This window comes from Phyllobates terribilis, unplaced genomic scaffold (assembly GCF_046119375.1).
Source record: "Phyllobates terribilis strain yellow unplaced genomic scaffold, ASM4611937v1 Scaffold_3__8_contigs__length_932513732, whole genome shotgun sequence".
In the NCBI taxonomy this organism is placed as follows: Eukaryota; Metazoa; Chordata; class Amphibia; order Anura; family Dendrobatidae; genus Phyllobates; species Phyllobates terribilis.
The window spans coordinates 106,964,616-106,974,251 of NW_027362763.1; positions in this window are offsets into that span (position 1 = coordinate 106,964,616).

Here is a 9,636-nt window from a genome sequence, read left to right on the forward strand (position 1 = left end):
AGAGCAGGCAGATCTGTGGCTCACACGCTGAACCTATAGCCAGGCATGGTCATGTGTGACAATGGCCAGAACCTGGTGGCGGCTCTGAGGCGAGGCAAGCTCATACACATACGATGCCTGGCCTATGTGCTTAACCTCGTGGTTCAGCGGTTTCTCAAAACCTACCCAGATCTGCCGGATCTGCTTGTCAAAGTACGCCGCCTGTGTGCTCATTTTAGAAAGTCAGCTACAGATTCCGCCGCCCTTGCTTCAGCAGCATTTGCAGCTTCCGGCTCACCAACTGGTGTGTGATGTCCCAACACATTGAAACTCTACATTGCAGATGTTGGGAAGAATTTGTGAGCAGAAGAGGGCAGTTGTTTACTACCAGCATCAACAAGGCCGTCAGTATTCAGGTCAGATGACACACATAAGACCTCAGGAGTGGACATGGATGTCAGACATCTGTACCATACTCCAAAACTTTGAGGACTCCACCAAGATGGTGAGCGGCGATGACGCCATAATTAGCGTCACCATCCCGCCTCTGTCTTCTGAAACCCTCTCTGCTCTCAATTAAAGAGGATGCATTGCAGGCAGAGCACAATGAGATGGAGCAATAAACCACAGAGGGTGATTACACACAGCCCAGCCTCATCTCATCCCAACGTGGATTGGGTGACAATGAGGAAGAGGAGGAGGAAGAACAGGAGCTAGTGTCCTGCGCTATAGATGGTACTACCTTCACAACTGTCATACCGTCTGTTCAGCGTGGATGGCCTGAGGACAGGGAGGAGGAGAAAGAGGAGAAGGATGAGGAGGAGAGCATGGTCAGTCGTCCTCTTGGTGAGGACACAGAAGTCTTGCCTCTTTGCAGTCTGGCACACATGGCTGAGTTTATGTTACATTGCCTTTCCTGTGACCCTCGCGTTGTCCAAATTTTGGGTGACATGGTGGTGGTTATTATTGGTTGGTGACATTTCTAGACCCATGCTACAAGGAGAACTTTCTGTTTCTTATTCCCGCGCAAGACAGGCCTAATAAAATGGGGCAGTACGAGAAGGCCCTTTGTTGCGGAATTATTAAAAAAATTCCCATCTGAAAACGCTGGCGGCAGAGGTCACAGTTTGTTGGACAACCAAGGAGTACAGGCGAGAAAGACACAAATGCAATCCAGCAGAGGCAGGAGAACACTGTCAAAGTTCTGGGACAGTTTTCTCCCATCGCACAGGCCCTGAGGCGCAGGGTACTCTCACAAGGAGTGCAAAGTTTCGGAAGATGGTGAACGAATTCCTTGCTGACCATACTAATGTCCTCTGTGGTTCCTCTGTGCCTTATAATTATTGCGTATCCAAGCTGGACACATAGCATGAACTGGCTCTGTACGCCTTGGAGGTCCTGGCCTGCCCTGCCGTTAGCGTTTTGTCAGAGCGGGTTTTTAGTGCCGCCGGTGGAATTATAACCGATAGGTGCATCCGCCTGTCAACTGAAAATGCTGACAGGCTGACTCTTATAAAAATGAACAAGGGCTGGATTGGGCCAGACTTCTCAACACCACAGAATGATAGCAGCATAACATAAACTCAAATACAGTGTTTTTTTCTTTTGGGAGGTCTAACTCTATTCCCATGCACCTCTGTCTTCACACCCAGACATGGGTATACGCTTCCTGATTTTGTCTATTTGCTCTTGTCCTCCTCCTTCTCCGCATCCTCATCCTCCACCACCATATCACCACCATATATACCATATCAACATATCTACTCACTTCCTAATAATGGAAACATTGTTTTCAGAAGGCCCTCCGATCTCTACGTCTCTTGCAAGGGGCATTAGAGTTCCTCCAAATTTTTTGCAGGAGGCCCTTCGACCTCCATGTCTCCAATAAGGGGCATTGAAGTTCCTCCAAATTGTTGGCAGCTGTTGCTTCACTGCATAGGCAAATAGTATGGGAAACACACTTCCTAATAATGGGAACATTGTTTTCAGGAGGCCCTCTGAACTCTACGTCTCTTGCAAGGGGCATTGGAGTTCCTCTAATTTTTTGGCAGCCGTTGCAGTCACTGCATAGGCAAACAATATAGGATACACACGTCCTAATAATGGGAGCATTTTTTGCAGGAGGCCCTCTGACCTCTACATCTCTTGCAAGGGGCATTGGAGTTCCTCCAAATTTTTGGCAGCCGTTGCTTCACTGCATAGGCAAACTGTATGGGAGACCCACTTCCTAATAATGGGAACATTGTTTTCAGGAGGCCCTCTGAACTCTACGTCTCTTGCAAGGGGCATTGGAGTGCCTCCAAATTTTTGGCAGCCATTGCATCACTGCATATGCAATAACAGTATAGGAGACCCACTCATTAATAATGGGAACAACAAAGCAAAGCCGGCTGATGGCTCTCTAACAATAGCGAGGGCCGACTGCTGGCCCTTTAACAATAGTAAGGGCCGCTTGATGGCCCTATAAAAATATTCTTTGTCACTTTCATAGTCCTTCTATCATAAATGAAACAGGATGTGTCTGGTGATGTATCACACACCACATGGCCAGATAAGGTAGTAAAATGTTAAAATGACATTTCCTGGTGAATGCATTTGTCTTGGTTGAAGCAATGCAAAAGTGCAAAAACGCATCAAAAACGCTACGTGTGAACATAGCCCAAGATGTGGAGGAGCTTTTGTTTTTGGTTATTTATTTAGCCTTATATACAAGTCATTACCCTGGAAAGGATGTTCCTTAACATTTTGCATGGGAAAATCCATTTGAGTTTTGTTTTTGTATGTTTATTGTGAATCTGTAAAAGTGGCGTAATAGCTCTGATAATGTTGTTGACAGCAGTTACCTGGGAGTCAGAAATGCTTCCAGGGGTTTTCCCATGCTGTTCCCATGTCATTTCAGCACTGTTCCCATTGATTTGGGCAATTTTTAGGCCCTCTGCCGCCGGAAAAATGCTTGAGTTTCCCATAGACGTACATTGGGCTCGTTACTCGGACCGAGCACTCGAGCATTCCAATTTGCTCAACTCGAACAATGACTACCCGAGCATTTTAGTGCTCGCTCATCACTATTTATCATGTGTCAACAATTTATTTGTCTTTTGATTCATTCTTTTGATGTATCACTTCTAATACTCTAGTGTCCAGGCAATATAGGATAAAGAGGTCATTATTGTTTGCAATAGGGTTCCAATTAATTTTTGCATATTCACAACACTGTAATAGTCCGTTCATTTGTATGCCATTTTTCGTAGCTCTAATATGTGTCACAGGTCCCGGGTCTCATATTGGCGAATCCCTGCAGTGCACAGTGCCTGCGCTGGGGGGATTCATAAGTCTGCAGTTACATGGAGTGACAGCAGACTTATCACTTTTGACCGGACAACCCCTTTAAGGCCATACCATTGAATCCCGGATACATTTCCGTTCAGTTCTTTTTTTTTTGTCTATTGTACTTGGCATTCCCCTGTTTTATCTGTTTTTATCTTTTGTCTCAATAAAAAAAATGTATTATTCTACAATTGTGGTTTCTGGAGGACCTTTTGTTTCTCTGTAGGTTTTGTATGTTTATGAATAACCACGTTATTGCCTAGGGCTTTCTTACAGTGGGGAAAAAAAGTATTTAGTCAGCCACCAATTGTGCAATTTCTCTCACTTAAAAATATGAGACAGCTCTGTAATTGACATTACAGGTAGACCTCAACTATGAGACACAAAATGAGGAAACAAATCCTGAAAATCACATTGTCTGATTTGGAAAGAATTTTTTTTTTAAATTTTGGTGGAAAATAAGTATTTGGTCACCTACAAAAGTTCATCTCAATACTTTGTTACATATCATTTGTTGGCAATGACAACACAGAGGTCAAGCGTTTTCTGTAATTCTTCAAAAGATTGGCACACACTGTTGCTGGTATGTTGGCCCATTCCTCCATGCTGATCTCCTCTGGAGCAGTGATGTTTTAGGGCTGTCGCTGGGCAACATGGACTTTCAACTCCCTCCAAAGGTTTTCTATAGAGTTTAGATCTGGAGACCGGCAAGGCCACCCCAGGACCTTGAAATGCTTCTTACAAAGCCACGCCTTCATTGCCCTGGAAGTGTGCTTGGGATCATTGTCAGATCCAGCCACGTTTCATCTTCTTGCTGATGGAAGGAGGTTTGCACTCAAAATCTCACGATACATGGCCCCATTCAATCTTTCATGTACACGGATCAGTCGTCCTGGTTGCTTGGCAGAGAAACAGCCCCAAAGCATGATGTTGCCACCCCCATGTTTCACAGTAGGTATGGTGTTCTTTGGATGCAACTCAGCATTCTTTCTCCTCCAAACACGACAAGTTGTGTTTCTACCAAACAGTTCTACTTTGGTTTCATCTGACCATATGATATTCTCCCAATACTCTTCTGGATCATCCAAATGCTCTGTAGCAAACTTCAGATGGGTCTGGACATGTAATGGCTTAAGCAGGGGGACACGTCTGGCACTGCAGGATCTGAGTCCCTGGGGGTGTAGTGTGTTACTGATGGTAGCCTGTGTAACGTTGGTCCCAGCTCTCTGCAGGTCATTCACTAGGTCCCCCTGTGTGGTTCTGGGATTTTTCCACACCGTTCTTGAGATCATTTTGACCCCACGGAGTGAGATCTTATGTGGAGCCCCAGATCGAGGGAGATTATCAGTGGTCTTGTATGTCTTCCATTTTCTAATTATTGCTCCCACAGTTGATTTCTTCACAAAAAGCTGCTTGCCTATTGCAGATTCAGTCTTCGACAGCTGTTTGGTCTTCAGCATTGTGGAGTTTGGAGTGTGAGAGTTTGAGGTTGTGGACAGGTGTCTTTTATACTGATAACAAGTTCAAACAGGTGCCAGTACTACAGGTATTGAGTGGAGGACAGAGGAGCCTCTTAAAGAAGAAGTTACAGGTCTGTGAGAGCCATAAATCTTCCTTGTTTGTAGGTGACCAAATACATATTTTCCAAAAAAAATGTAAAAAAAATTCTTTTCAAATCAGACAATGTGATTTTCAGGATTTGTTTTCTCATTTTGTCTCTCATAGTTGAGGTTTACCTATGATGTCAATTACAGGCCTTTCTCATCTTTTTAATTGGGAGAACTTGCACAATTGGTGGCTGACTAAATACTTTTTTTCCCCACTGTAGGTTTATATGTTTTTGATTCTGTTGAAGCTGTAAGCTCAGATTTTGGGTGATCGTTTTATTTCTACTTCTATCACTATGTCAGTGTTACACACCTGTCCCAGGTAAGAGCTCTGATTCCTTAACTCTAGTCAGCTACACTATGTTGTGCTCCAAGTAAGGGTGTGGACTGTACTGTCCTGCCCCTGAAGACAACAATCTCATAATGTGAATAGTGTCATGTGGTTTTCCATACTGTATATTGTGTCATGGGAAGAGTTAATGTGTAATGTATAAGTAATGCTTGGTGTGTAGAGCAGGGTAAGCACAGAATAAGATATAGATTAGGGTTAAGGACCCAGAGTAGTGGTAAATAGGGTAAAATAGACAATGATAATCATTATAAGTGTGATAAAATACTGAGTGTATAGTGATGGCAGTTAGATGATTTCAATAGCATAAGATACAGTTAATATATGGGACTAGCCCACAGTGGGAGAGGCTAGGGCAAGTAAAAAAGGAACTACTTCCTGGATAGGGGGAGTTAGAGTTTGTTGGTGACAATGACAAGTTCAAGTTGCAGTTGGCTGACAGAAGAAGCAAGTACATATTGTTCCGGGCAGTATGAGGCCTTACAAGGCTCCCTGCGGACATTCCTTCAACATCTGGAGCCTACGGCTCAATACAGGTGCTATGGAGAGTACCTTAAGCCCTTCTGTATGGAGGAAGTTGGACGTGGAACCGCGTGAGGGAAAATTAATGGATTTTGGAAATACTGCGGGACTGGATGGGAAATCCATGGGGCTGAAGGAACCAGTAAGCGTAGGGATAGTCCAGGCAGAATGGAAAATAAAGCGGAAAATGTACTGTATTAGTGAAACAAGAAAAAGAGGGTGCTGTGCTTGATACTGTGTGCTACAGTCAGATGTACAGTGGGGGAAATAATTATTTGATCCCTTGCTGTTTTTGTAAGTTTACCCACTGACAAAGACATGAGCAGTCTATAATTTTAAGGGTAGATTAATTTTAACACTGAAATATAGAACATCCCAAAAAAAAAAATCAAGAAAATCACATTGTATAAATAAGATAATTTTTTTTGCATTTTGCAGTGAGAAATAAGTATTTGATCCCCTACAAACCATTATGAGTTCTGGCTCCTACAGACCAGTTAGATGCTTCTAATCAACTCATTACCTTCATTAAAGACAGCTGTCTTAGTCACCTGTATAAAAGACTACTGTCCATAGACTCTATTAATCAGTCAGACTCTAACCTCTACAACATGGGCAAGACCAAAGAGCTTTCTAAGGATGTCAGGGACAAGATCATAGACCTGCACAAAACTGGAATTGGCTACAAAACCATAAGTAAGATGCTGGGTGAGAAGGAGACAACTGTTGGTTGAATAGTAAGAAAATGGAAGAAATGCAAAATGACTGTCAATCGACATCGATCTGGGGCACCATGCAAAATCTCACCTCGTTGGGTATCCTTGATCATGAGGAAGGTGAGAGACCAGCCTAAAACTACATGGGGGTACTTGTTAATGATCTCCAGGCAGCTGGGACCACAGTCACCAAGAAAACCATTGGTAACACATTACGCCTTAAAGGTTTAAAATCCTGCAGTGCCCCCAGAGTCACGCTGCTCAAGAAGGCTTATGTGCAGGCCCGTCTGAAGTTTGACAATGAACACCTGGATGATTCTGTGAGTTATTGGGAGAAGATGATGTGGTCAGATGAGACAAAAATTGAGCTCTTTGGCATTAACTCAACTCGCCGTGTTTGGAGGAAGAAGAAGGATCAGCACAACCCTAAGAACATTGTTCCAATCGTGAAACATGGTGGGCGAAGCATTATACTTTGGGGGTGCTTTTCTGCAAATGGGATATGACGACTGCACCGTACTAAAAAGAAGATGGATGGGGTCATGTATTGTGAAATTTTGGCCACCAACCTCCTTCCCTCAGCAGGAGCATTGAAGATGGGTCGTGGCTGGGTCTTCCAGCAAGACAATGACCCAAAACATACAGCCAAGGCAACAAAGAAGTGGCTCAAAAAGAGTAAGCACAGTAAGGTCATGGAGTGGCCAGCCAGTCTCCAGACTTTAATCCCATAGAAAATTTATGGAGGAAGTTGAAGCTACGAGTTGCCAAGCGACAGCCTCAAAATCTTAATGATTTAGAGATGATCTGCAAAGAGGAGTGGACCAAAATTCCTCCTGAGTCCTGACATGTGCTCAAACCTCATCATCAACTACAAACAACATCTGACTGCTGTGCTTGCCAACAAGGGTTTTGCCACCAATTATTAAGTGTTGTTTGCCAGAGGGATCCAATACTTATTTCTCGCTGCAAAATGCAAAAAAAAATATCTCATTTATACAATGTGATTTTCTTGATTTTTTTCGGATATTCTATCTCTCAATGTTAAAATTAACCTACCCTTAAAATTATAGACTGTTCATGCATTTGTCAGTGGGAAAACTTACAAAAACAGCAAGGGATCAAATACTTATTTCCCCCACTGTACTTGAATTGTACAGTAAATTTTTGTTGGTTCAAATGAACTGGGTGTCCCCTGAGTTGTGTGCAGCTGTTCCTGAATATGGAGAATTGAAGACAGCAGAGACGTGCAGTCTGCAAGTGAGTACAAGATAGCACAGTTGGACTGGGACATGATTTTTCTGTAAAGTGCCATGGAGTTATGGAGCAGCAGCTTGACCAGGGCTTTGGCACCTTACATCAACAACAGGCTTTGCAAGTGGCCCAGTGTGCTCCCATGTAATCATCTGCCTAGGCCTATGTAAGGCCCACCAAGACACACTCCTGTGTCTTGGTTTTAAAACTCTTAGTCTTCCTGTGTTCAGTCTGCCTGCGGCTTCCAGTGTTTCTAATCCTTGTTTGTCGTGTGCCTCACCTGTTTGCTGCACCAACACCCATGACTCGTGTGCCCACCCGGACCTGGGGCTTAGAGGATCCTTCTCACCAGTTGAGCCAAAATGCTATGAACTTGTTCACGCTCACACCAGGGAAATGCCGCACCTACACCCAACAATACCAAAAATAAAAGAAACAAGAAATAAACCGTGGTGAAAGGAAAAGGTGCTGGGAGGGAAAGCAAACCAACTTGCAGCAAGAATACAACTGGAGTTTACCCAGCAAGGGGTAACTCTAAGAGTTTACCCTAAGATAAAGAGCTGGAACGCCTAAGAATTCATCCACAAGGAAATATAGCCAGCAAGGAAATGCAGAGAAGGGATACTATATCAAGTTTTACCCAGAACATGATAGGTAAACCAAAATGGGAAAATGGAAAATACCTGGAAAGGAGCAAACTAAGAAAGAATAATAATAAGGACAAAGTAAGCATGAGCATTTGAACAGGGAAAGAAAAGAACCATAGCTCCACAGGCAGAAGAACTGACCACAAAGCAACAGGTCACCGTATTGAATCCCCAAACTGAGCAATGACACAAAATAGGTAGCTTGTCTTTACTTCTGTATATCATATGATATTGTCTCAATTCCGTACCCTCTCTAATGTATTCATTAGTGTTGAGCGAGCATGCTCGACACTGCTCGGTACTCGCCCGAGCATCTCACTACTCGGGATGTTCGGCGAGCACCGAGCATTTCCGGGTTACTCGGGCGGGAGCTCGGGTCTCCGCCCTGCATGTTTGGTGCTCTTTACAGAGCCAATGAACATGCAGGTATTGCCAGCCAGTCACTGTAATGCCGCAGCCATGTTGTTTGTGGGCATTACAGTGATTGGCTGGCCGCACAGTGTCGCCTCGAGTATTTAAAACCGGGCGCCACCATCTTGGACACAGTCGCTCCGGATCAGCCAGTGTAGGGTCAGTGCTGCTGAGCTAGGGAGAGATTTATACTCCGAAATAGTTAGTGTAGGGTCTGTAAAGCCTGCCAAATCAAACAAACAGTCCTTCTCAGGACTAATATCAATCCCAGATATCAGGCAGGCAGGCTGTATAGGAGACACAGTGGTTATACCAGCAAATGCTGCATTACTGTCCTCCTGTTGGTCAAATTGCTAGACTTATCACCCCGGTCTCACTTTTCATCTAAATCCTGTATTATTTTTTTTTCCTCAGTCAGACTGTCCAAATACGCGTCTTATTAACCTTTTGGTATTACCCACCCGCCCCGCAAAAAAATTGAGTGTGTCTGAGACTGTTCAGACACCAATATATCTGTTTAAAAGAGTCTGGTGTAGGCCAGAAAAATATAACTGTGGTTTTGCAGTTCCACAGGTCAAATCTCTGTATTATCCTGTTTTTGGCCTTTTTTGCCATAAAAAAAATAGTAATAGTGCCTCCCTGACTGGTCAGACACCAATATATCTGTTTAAAAGAGTCTGGTGTAGGCCAGTAAAATATAACTGTGGTTTTGCAGTTCCACGGTTCAAATCTCTGTATTATCCAGCTTTTGGTATTTTTTTCCGTAAAGAAAAAGAGTAATAGTGTCTCCCTGACTGTTCAGACACCAATATATCTGTTTAAAAGTG